Source organism: Polistes fuscatus, unplaced genomic scaffold (genome assembly GCF_010416935.1).
Source record: "Polistes fuscatus isolate 324 unplaced genomic scaffold, CU_Pfus_HIC Scaffold2, whole genome shotgun sequence".
Lineage (NCBI taxonomy): Eukaryota > Metazoa > Arthropoda > Insecta > Hymenoptera > Vespidae > Polistes > Polistes fuscatus.
In genome coordinates, this window is record NW_025113096.1 from 1,605,469 (window position 1) to 1,616,256 (window position 10,788).

General features: G+C 26.5%; 1 protein-coding gene across 4 annotated transcripts in view; it reads left to right on the forward strand.

Annotated features, from left to right (window-relative positions):
* LOC122517052 (allatostatin-A receptor-like) overlaps nucleotides 1–9,616 on the forward strand; it is a 35,507-nt gene extending 25,891 nt beyond the window's left edge. For all 4 annotated transcript variants that reach the window (XM_043635373.1, XM_043635378.1, XM_043635376.1 and 1 more), the window contains exon 6: nucleotides 9,574–9,616. The gene's annotated coding sequence lies outside the window, so the exon portion shown is untranslated. The remainder of the gene's footprint in view (nucleotides 1–9,573) is intronic.
* The last annotated feature ends 1,172 nt before the right edge of the window (nucleotides 9,617–10,788 follow it).

Consider the following 10,788-nt stretch of genomic DNA (forward strand, 5'->3'; position numbering starts at 1 on the left):
TTAACGATTTTGTCGATGCGAGAGACGGAAAGTCTATATCCTATCCTTCTTTCCCCCCCCCTTTCCCCCTCTACCCTTTGTCACCCTTCTCGTTTTGATCTTCCTTGAAAAGTTAACGTAGTAGAAAAGAGAGTCGTGTGCGGTGCTGATTGCAAATAATAGATAGCACGCTGCGCAATTTCCTCATCTTTTGGTTATTTCTGCTTCCCTACGGAGACCAATTTCAATATAGTGGTCTATTTATAAAAGTCAAAAAAAAAAAAAAAAAAATAAAAAAATATCTATATAAGGACTATTTTACGTTGTCACCGTAAAGCATGATTTATATTTGCTCGAATTCTCGATCGACCTCGAATTATTATTATTATTATTATTATTTTCGGATCGTACGATCATTAATTCCGCTCGCGGAAGAAGGGTTCTCGTCGTTTCTCTTGATCAAATTTACAGTGTTTATTTGAAAATAAAAAAGAAAATAATTTGATATACATATATATTCGGGAGATTGATAACATACGAAATTCATTTTAATTTATTGAGAGCAACGAGTATTCGATATTATTAATAAAACATGTCCGTTGAGCAATTTTCGTATAACGGTGGAAATAAAGCAAAATTAAAAAAAAAAAAAAATAAAAAAATTATAATACGTATATATTTAGACGTTTTTATTCATTAATATGATATAATGCAAATCGAAGAATTTTTGTTTTTGTTTTTTCCTTCTCGTAATATATTTCCTGAAATTATAATAATATTAAATGTGTATGTTTTTCCTCGAAAATATTTTAAATGTAAGGGGAAAAACGAACAATATTTTTTCTCTTTTCTTTTGATGATCAAAGATAATAATATAAGGAAAAAATATTTCTTAAAATTATTGTTGAATATATTTTTTCCTTAAACGTTATTTTATATGCAGAAACAAAAATTAGGCGAATGAATTTAGTTTTATAACGATATCGTTCAGTTACAAGTTTCGAGAAACCGTTCAATGTATTCTCATCGAATGTTCCTATATTTTTGGATGAGAAATATCCACACACATCTACACACACGTACACACACCTAGAGAAAAGTCCAGCATTCGGGTCGTCGTCACAAACTGTGCCAACTTCCGTAACAACATTTTCATTCGGGCATAAAATTCTGACCTAATGTTGCGTCGGTGTGTAGTAAGACGATACGATGAATTTGGCATCTTGACAAAGAATTTAAATAACGATATGGTTTAGAACGATTCCCATGGGGAAAGGGAAGTGGGGAGGTGGGGAGAGGGGAGAGGATAGGAAAGGTTGGGGGGAAGGGAGAACAGAGACCAAATTTTTGGTCTATACTCGAATTCGATTATTGGAATAATAATCTAAACGTTCGTGAAAAATACGAAATACGAAAAAGATCTAAAAAAAATGATCCGAAAAAAGAAAAGAAAAAAAAAGAAGAAAAATTTTCCTCGAGTTATCTTTTTCGCACGATTTTTTAAAAGTAACGAACAAAATTGGAAGGAAAAAGTTTAGGATAGTCAGTTAGGTTAGTTAGGTTGGTTGGTAGGTAGGTAGCCTTTTTCATACTTCGGTAATTTTTGATAGCAGCAAAAACGTCGAAGAAGAAACTCGGTTTATTATCTTTTCTGTTCTCTTTGCATCTCGAATTTGTCGAGTGATCTACCGTAACTTTGATAAACACGATAACACTGTAATTCCTATCAATAGACGACTCTTAAGTAACAAAGATTACTCAACGTCTTATTGATTATTATCATCCTCTTTTCGATAATCAAAAGGTTTAGATCGTAAATTTAAAAGATATATAATTTATTCTCTCTCTCTCTCAAATTGTGTTTCATTTTTGCAAAATTATGTTACTATAATACTAGTAAGAAGAAAAAAAACATGTTTACAACATATAATGTAAGCAAATGTAAATTAAATGTAAATAAAATGAGAATTATAATTAATTTTTTTGTACACGATTGAATTAACCATATTATTCGTTTATAATAATACACACACAAAAAAAATTACTGTGTTTTTATATAACGATTATAGATAAAAAAGAAATTTATTTGTTTTTGATTTTTAAATAAAATATATATTGAATAATAATAAAGGGATAATTTTTTGTGTTGTTGATATCAAAAAAAATTAATATTCAATTTAATTTTAAATTAATTAAAGATATTCAAAAGAAAAATGGGAATAAATTTATATTTATAATTAATAGTATTGAAATTAATAAATTTATTGAACTTTTATATTTTTATTAATAATTATTAATAAAATTAATGTTAATCTTGAAAAAGATTGAATAATGAAGTAATTAATGATAATTTTTTGTATTTTCATTGAAAATTCTTATTATAATAATAAATAATATTGTGTTAATTTCTATAATTAATCAAAGTTGAATAAAATTTGATATGAAAAATTGATAATAATGAGTTAAAAATTATGAAGTTTATTAAATAAAAAAAAAGATTTATTTTTTAATAAATTATTTAAGTTGAAGTTTGATTTGTTTAAAAAACAAATGTTCTCATCTGTACTATAGTATATATTATTAAATATATATTTATTATATATAATATATTAAATTTTATATATTATTATATTTTAAATATTTTTATAAATTATTATATATTAAATTAATAATAACAAAAATATAATTAAATAAATTTAATTATATTAAAATATATTATTATATTTAAAATAAATAAATAAATAATTCATTACGAATGAAACATATATATATATATATATTATACTTGAAAATATGCAATGTTGAATTTCTCAAAGACAAATACAAGCTTCGTTACGTTTATTAAACTATTATGCATAACCAGTTTATTCGGTTTAGTAATTAATGTGAACGTTAACAAGGACCAAAACGGATTTGGTTTAATTCGAAGTAAGCCGAACATCTATTCCCAGCGTATGCGAGTTAGAGTTTTATTAATCTGATGATAGTCTGCTGACCCAGTCCGACATATATCTTCCTCCCATTCTCGAAATTCGATTAAGTACGTATAATCCAGCTTCGTGAAGATTATCGAATTAATTGGATCCCAGTGACATTGTCTCATCGTCGCATGATTAAACGTATGGGGAAACTTTTCGTGTTTCTATTCTTTTCTTTTTTTTTCTTTTTTTTTCTTTTTTTTTAACGAGAAACTTCGCGAAAATCGATACCACCATAATATAAATAAGTGTTGTGGTAAAGATACGATGATGTTAGTTCTATAAGAAACTTTATAAATCACTTTTAACTGTTTTAACAAGCGTAATGAAGTTTCTTTTCAAAATGTTTTTATTAAAATGACATTCTGTTTTCTTTTTTTTTTCGTACCTCGTGTGCGAGAAAGTGGATTCGAATATTACATGAGAATAATTTTGATATTATTTATGGTATATTGATCAACTGAGGAAAAATTATCTTCTTTTTTTTTTCTTTTTTTTAAACATTACGAACTTTTTCATTTACATACTCGTATCTTTTCTTAACAATGGCTTTCACGTTTACGTGATACTACTTTAGATAACTTCCTCTCTCTCTCTCTTTTCTTATTTTTCTTCTTTTATCTTCTTCCTTTTCTTTTCTTTAGCGTCTTGATACAAAATTTTGTTATCTTGAAAGGAGTAAAGGAGTAAGATTACATACAATTCACACATAGTTTGTATACGAAAGTATACATATATTATATACGTACATATGTGTACATATATACATATGTATATACTCTATTTTCATTATTCTTTTCTATGTGGATAGTACCTCGTTCGTGAAAAAACACTGCTGAACGTTCTACTTTAACCAAAAGATAAAAAAAAGAAAAAAAAAGAAGAAGAAGAGAAAAATCTGGAAGGGTAACTCGATTTTGTAGCTTCTTGTCGTATCAGCAAATGTTTTGGAAGTTTGGATTACTCTATTAACTTACCTAGTTTCAGTGTGATTTTCGCTTTATCGTGAGAAAACCTTTTGATAACGTACTTTAGCTTTTGTATCAATATTTATATTAAATAAGACATTATTTTGTTGTTACAGAATGGTACAATTTTTTAATAAATTAATATTATATTAATTATAATATTATATATATAATATATAATATATAAATTATTATTATATTTTATTAATTTTATATCAATCTTTGTAAAAAAAATATGAAATAAGAATATACGTGATTATTTAAATTTGAAATTTTCATGACAAACTTTGATATTTTTCATCACGAGATCGTTCTTATTTCGTTAATGATATTCACTTTTTTCCTACGATCTATATTTGAAATAAAGTGAAGTAACAAAAAAAAACAAAAAATAAGAGCATAGATAGAACTTTTGAATTTATTATCATCGTTTCATCCACGTTAACGAAACTCTCGTAGCTAGCTAGCTAGCTAGCTAGCTGGCAAGATCAAATACTTTCTTCTTTTTCTTCTTCTTTTTTATTTGCCTGAGATAAATTTGCGGTTAACGTGGTGACGTATTTAAATCAAACGACGTGGGATGAATTATAATGATTAGAATTGAAAAAAACTTTGCTCTTTTTATTCCCCTCTTCTAGCTTTCCATCTTTACTTAAAAAGTAGACGAAAAAGCGAATGTTTTGATCTTACAAAATTAATATTTGTAATTTTATCTTTTTCCTAAACATTTGCAATATATTTTATTCTTTATGTAATGTAGAAAAGCAAACGAAAAATATGATTATCATTAATATAATGTATAATATTTAAAATAATCAAATATTAAATAAAATAAATATATTAGAATTTTCTACACAATATAAAAAAATGATAATAATATAAATTAATATAAAGAATTTTATTTTAATGATATTGGTTAAATTAATTACGTGCTTCAATATTCAAATATCTCTTCTTCTTTTTGTATCTAATATGATTAAAAATAATATATTCTTTTAATACTCGTATTTTTTTTTTAAATTTTGAAACAAAGTTTATTATATATGCATTGTAAAATGTCCGTAACAGTTGTATGATTTCTGATGCACTATTGATCAATTCAGCTCGAGTTGGTAACTCGAAAACGTTGGGTTGGCTGATTAGAATATCTCACAGATGGTTGTGTGCAAACTTTCATAAAAACAAAAACATACATGCATATTTTTACAAGTCACATATACAAATACATGAATATATGTATAAAAAATGTTTTTATACGATCGTATGAAAATAACTATTGACGAGAATATTAGAAAAATTGCAATTATTAGATCGAACGTCAGTTTAGAAAATTATTTCCAAAAATGATTACGCATACATACATGTACAATTTATCATATACATATGAGCCGTTTATTTTGAAAGTGGCCTAACTCCATTTTTCATTTTTTTCCGGTTACCCACGGTAACATGTACAGCTTCAAATTATCTATCAATAAAGCATTTAAGATTTTTTATATTCCGAGTAAATACGGTAATTCTGGAGACATAAGTTTTCAGAGTTAGTTGAATCACTGAACCGTTTATTTTGAAAGTGGCCTAACTCCATTAGGAGTAGAGATTTTGGTGTGGTAGAAATGGCATTAAAAAAAAATAATTTACTGTTTGTCCCCCGAGGGTATTACAATATATTAAAAAGTGTCGGAAAGGTAATAACTTTATTGTACATGAAATGAGACAAGAAGATTTTGTATCAACAAAATTATTAGAAGACGCAATTTTTAAAAGGGTCAAGAATTCTAACGGAGAACCAATAAACTGGTTAAAAATATGTTGGATGCGTTTTGTCAAAAATGAATAAGATTTTCTATAAGACATCAATGAATGAGAACGAAAATTTGAAAGTCCTGAATTTAATACCACGTCGGGGTAGACCAAGAAAGTTTGAAAATATTGTATTGACACCACTGTATAAAAATATAAGACAAATTACAACCGCAAAATTCAAGAACATAATTGACTTATTACGATATACCACCGGAACATCATGATTCTTTAAATCCCTTTCACATACACAAAATGTAGATGAGTAGAAAATTGTTTCGTAATTTATGTTTGTAAAAATATTTTGAATCGCATAATTTATGTTTTTAAAGTGTTATAAAGATATGTAAAATAAAATAAGTATTGTTTTTTCGCAATTTGAAGCATCTTAAATTATGTTGAATGGACTTCGGTTCCTTCAAATTTGATAACGAATCTGGTTGTTAATTTTGAAAGTGGCCTAACTCCATTCTTGGTAAGAAAACGCATATTATTCACTTAATAATTGCCATTATTTTAATAGGAACTGTAAATTGAACACCTTTAGATACACTTAAGCAACATATCATTGTTATTCTTTACGTATATTTTGAATTGCATTGAAACGCAAACCTTTAAATATCTCAATTTAAGGTTACATGGAGTTAGGCCACTTTCAAAATAAACGGCTCATATATAACGATAATAAAGTATAAAATAAAAGAAAAAAAGAAATATATTTCTTTCCCATTGTAATTACATAAAAGAACGTTTCTTCTGAACCTTTAATTTGTGCATGGTCATTCGGGTAAACGTTCCGATGGGAAAATTGTCGTGTGACACCGATGGTAGAAATCAGCTGTTAAAACTTACTGCTACGTTTCTTTTTCTTCGTTGAGTATTTACCCCCACGAAAGATGTTTCAAGTTTGGAAAACTTATTTACCGTTAGAGTACGTCATCAACGTGATCCAGGAGAAAGAAAGAAAGAAACGGGAAATGGAAAAAGATAATGAATGACGGAGAGAAAAGAAAAGGGGAAATAAACAGGAAGAGAGAAACGATAGAATGGAAAGTGAAAAGCAAAAATGATAAGAGATAAAAACCACTGATAGAAAAAGACAAAGAAAGAAAGAGAGAGAGAGAGAGAGAGACTGGTAAAGGCTGGCAATGTTTAAGAAAAGAATAAAACAGAGTAAACGAATTCGTAGTGGAAATTAACGTAAGAAGAGTTTCTTTGAGGATTGCGGGTGGGTGGAAAAGTTTGGGGGAGGTGGGTGGTTGATAGTCGAGACAAGTTGAACATTGGCTTCATTTTAACTAATGGAAAATTCTTGTCGTATATAAAATCGTCGTGTGCTTGCAGTAATTGTCTGTCCTATCATTTGAATCACAAGGGATAGAATATAAAGTGATGTTCGTCATTAATTTTAAGAAATGTTTTAAATGGATCACAATTAATTTGTTTATCTTCGAATTAGCGATATATAATTTAAAAAATAAAAAAAAAATAAAAATTAATTAATTCATTTATATTCATAAGAAATTGTTCTTATTTGATAAAAGGGGTCTTTGAACGGGATGTAATTTTCATGAAAAGAAAATTATTCCTTTTCTTTCTTTTTTTCTTTTTTTTTTTAAATCATATACGGTTAGACGGTTAAATCGGAAAGGGGACGGAAAAATATTCTGTCGGCTTATATAACGGGTAATTTTATTCCTTTAAAGTGAATTTTCTCTTCTACAAAAAATGATCCTTTACATAATTGATGGTCTCTAGATATATATACTTTCAAAATTGTATTAAGAAAAAAATCAGAATTTCAAAGTTGGAAACCTTCTCTTATTAAATGTAAAAACGTGCAAATATTTTCGTCCTAGAATAAATAAATTTCTCAATATGTTTGATATCCGATTATTTTTATGAGGAAACATTTGTTTTATCGTTAAAACGACAATTTTTAATATCATTATTTTTAATGAGCAATATACATTTAAATTCTTCATTTAAATAATGAATCATTTTAATGAAATGATTATAATTGTAAACAAATATAATTATTTCCAGGCTTTATGATAAATGCGAACATTCGATAAGAAGTAAGAAAAGAAAGATGGAAAAAATAAACTTTAAAAATTATATTCGCACGTTTCTAATTGATATTTCATATTTTCAATTGAAAAATCCGACTTTTTTAACGATTCGTAAAAATCCTCTTACCGATAGTCTTTGAAATTTTAACTCAACTAACTGTAGACATTTTTGTTGTATTATTTAAAAATATAATTTATTATATTTATATTGAAAAGAAAAATATATTAAGTAACGATCCCGGTTCTCAAGGTTTTACATTAACTCTGCGTACCATTTGATTTTTTGTTTGTTTTTTTATTTATTTCAAATAACTCCGTTTGTTTCAATTAACGTAACATTTGATGGAATTTGAAATCAATATCGATCGAGATAGAATCTAGATAACTTTATCGGATAGATACTACACACAAACACACACACACACATCACAATACGAGAGTACACATAAAACTGTAACGGAATTTTACGAACTCGATGAAAATCTATCAAAGGTGATACCTAAAAGGGATAAGGGTAATCGTATATAGAGTAAGAATTGAATTTCTCTACATTTCTTTCTTTTTCTTCGATAACATTTCGAGGATTTAAACGTATATTGGAAATTGTCAAACTATTGGAAAGTGTAGAAACGACGTAAAGTGATGGCAGATAAAATCTTTCCCTTTTCAAGATCTTCCCACAGACCACGGGGATAGAAAATATTTTTCCATTGATTTGGCGTATTTTTGTACTTGAAAAAAAAACTACTACTAACCTATATTTAAAGAAGAACTTTCGTAAAAGTGCTCGTGCTCTCGTTATTTATAAAGAAGAAAGACAAAAATAACTTTTGTTAAAACATGTATTATATTTTCAACGTTTTCTCAGTACCATGTATACCTTTTTACTTTTATAAAAGGTAAAGATGGATCTCTGATCAAGATTTTACGATCTTATTATTAATTCTATTCGTTATTTATAAAGAAAGTAGAATAAAAAAAAAACATTCTTAATTATTATCATATTTATTTCTATCGATTAAAACGTATCACGAATTTTTCCTGCTTGTTTAAATATTAGTAAAAAAAAAAAAAACATCATACGATAAAACGTCGAATTGATTGAAATATTAAATTGATTTTTGATTGAAATCAATTTTTGATTATTGAATAAATTAATTTTATTGAAATAAATTATTGAAATAAATTAAGAAACAAATAAATTGTTTTCTATTATTTTATATTTAAAGTATGTTAATAATTATGTAATATTTAAATCAGTACACATATGTGTTTAAACAATCTGAAATATAAGTAGAGTGTATTAGAATATTAAAATAATTGTTAATAAATCGATGCAAGTGTCTACTGTTGTTTAAAAGCTCGAAATTTATGATCCGTGTACCGTCCCCTTCGAAATTCACCTTCGGACTGGCACGTTATCTTCTACGAAAATACTTTTATTAAATATTGTTTATATGACTTTCCAAATAAGGAAATTGTATTTATTACGAATATTATTCCTGTTAGACACATGCACAACGTTCGGAAAGTCGTATAAATAATTTTTAATAAAAGAAATTTCATAGATTCACTTCAACGGTAGATTTTGAACGGGACTGTACACAGATCATACATTTCTAGTTTTTAGATAACAATAGACACTTCTATCGATTAATTAATAATTATTTTAATATTCTAATATACTCTACTTATATTTCAGATTGTTCAAACACATTGTTCGTTTTATTTCAATCTCACAAAAATGATCTATTCGATTTTTCAATGTTACAGATAGAAAAATCTACGTCCACCGATGTAATTACTGCTGGACTGACAAAATCGGTACTGAATGTTTCTGTATAATTTTAAGAAGATAAACAAATTGAAGAGAAGGAAGGAAAAAAAAAAGAAAAAAAAACCCAAAGCATGCATTCGATGGTTTATGTTCTTTTTTCTTTTTCTTTTCTTTCTTCTTTTTTCTTTTTCTTTTACTTTTTTGACGTTGTACATACGAAAAGAAAAAAGTGTGACGTGTGGTGGAATAATTTGAGAGAAATATTATATAGTCAATGAAATTGTAAACGCGTGAATGTGATGAATAATAATAATAATAATAATAATAATAATAATGATAATATAATAAACGATTAGTATAAATTGAAAATAAAACGAATAATATTAAAATGATCAAAACTTGTGATTTGATCCATCGAATATCGATTTAGAAGTGATATGAAATGTTTTTTCTTTCGTCGTTTTTAATATTAAACATTATTTTGAATATGTAAATATTTCTTGTAAGAAAGAAAAAAAAAAGGAAAAAAAAAAAACAAAACAAAAATGGAATAAAAATAAAAGAATATATTACAAAGGGGGAAAAAATGAAAACAAAAAGAAAATTAATTAATAATTGTAATAACGTACGAGACTATCTCTCTTGAAATTTCTAAACGCTTTAATTAACTAGCACTATTCTTTGATTGAAATTATTGTTATTAAAAAAACATCGACTGATTGTAAACGAATTGAACGAGCTTTAGATATAATGTGAAATTAATTGTATATCTGTATCGAGATTTATCGTTTAAAATAAATCAACAACTCTCTGTGTGTCGTATGCGTGTGTGTGTGTGTGTGAGTGCGTGGATGTATGTGTGTGTACACACACGTGAAAAGAAAACGGTTTAAACGACGTGGACGATCGCGGACGAGCCCCCGCTTTTTTCCACAAGATAAATAAAAAAATAACAAAACACACAATAAAAGTAAATAGTTTAAACTGTTTCCTTTTCCAAGAAGAAAAGAAAAAAAAATTCTAGTATTTTATCATGATGTTTAAAGAAGGAATCAATTTGAAACCACACACAAAAAAAAATCGATCGACAACAATTGTATAGTGTATTGTTAATAAAGATTAAATCAAAAAATTATGTTAATAATATGTAATTTGTAATTAAATTTGATTTTACATTTTCTTTTTTTTTTTTGATTATACTCGAGAATTAT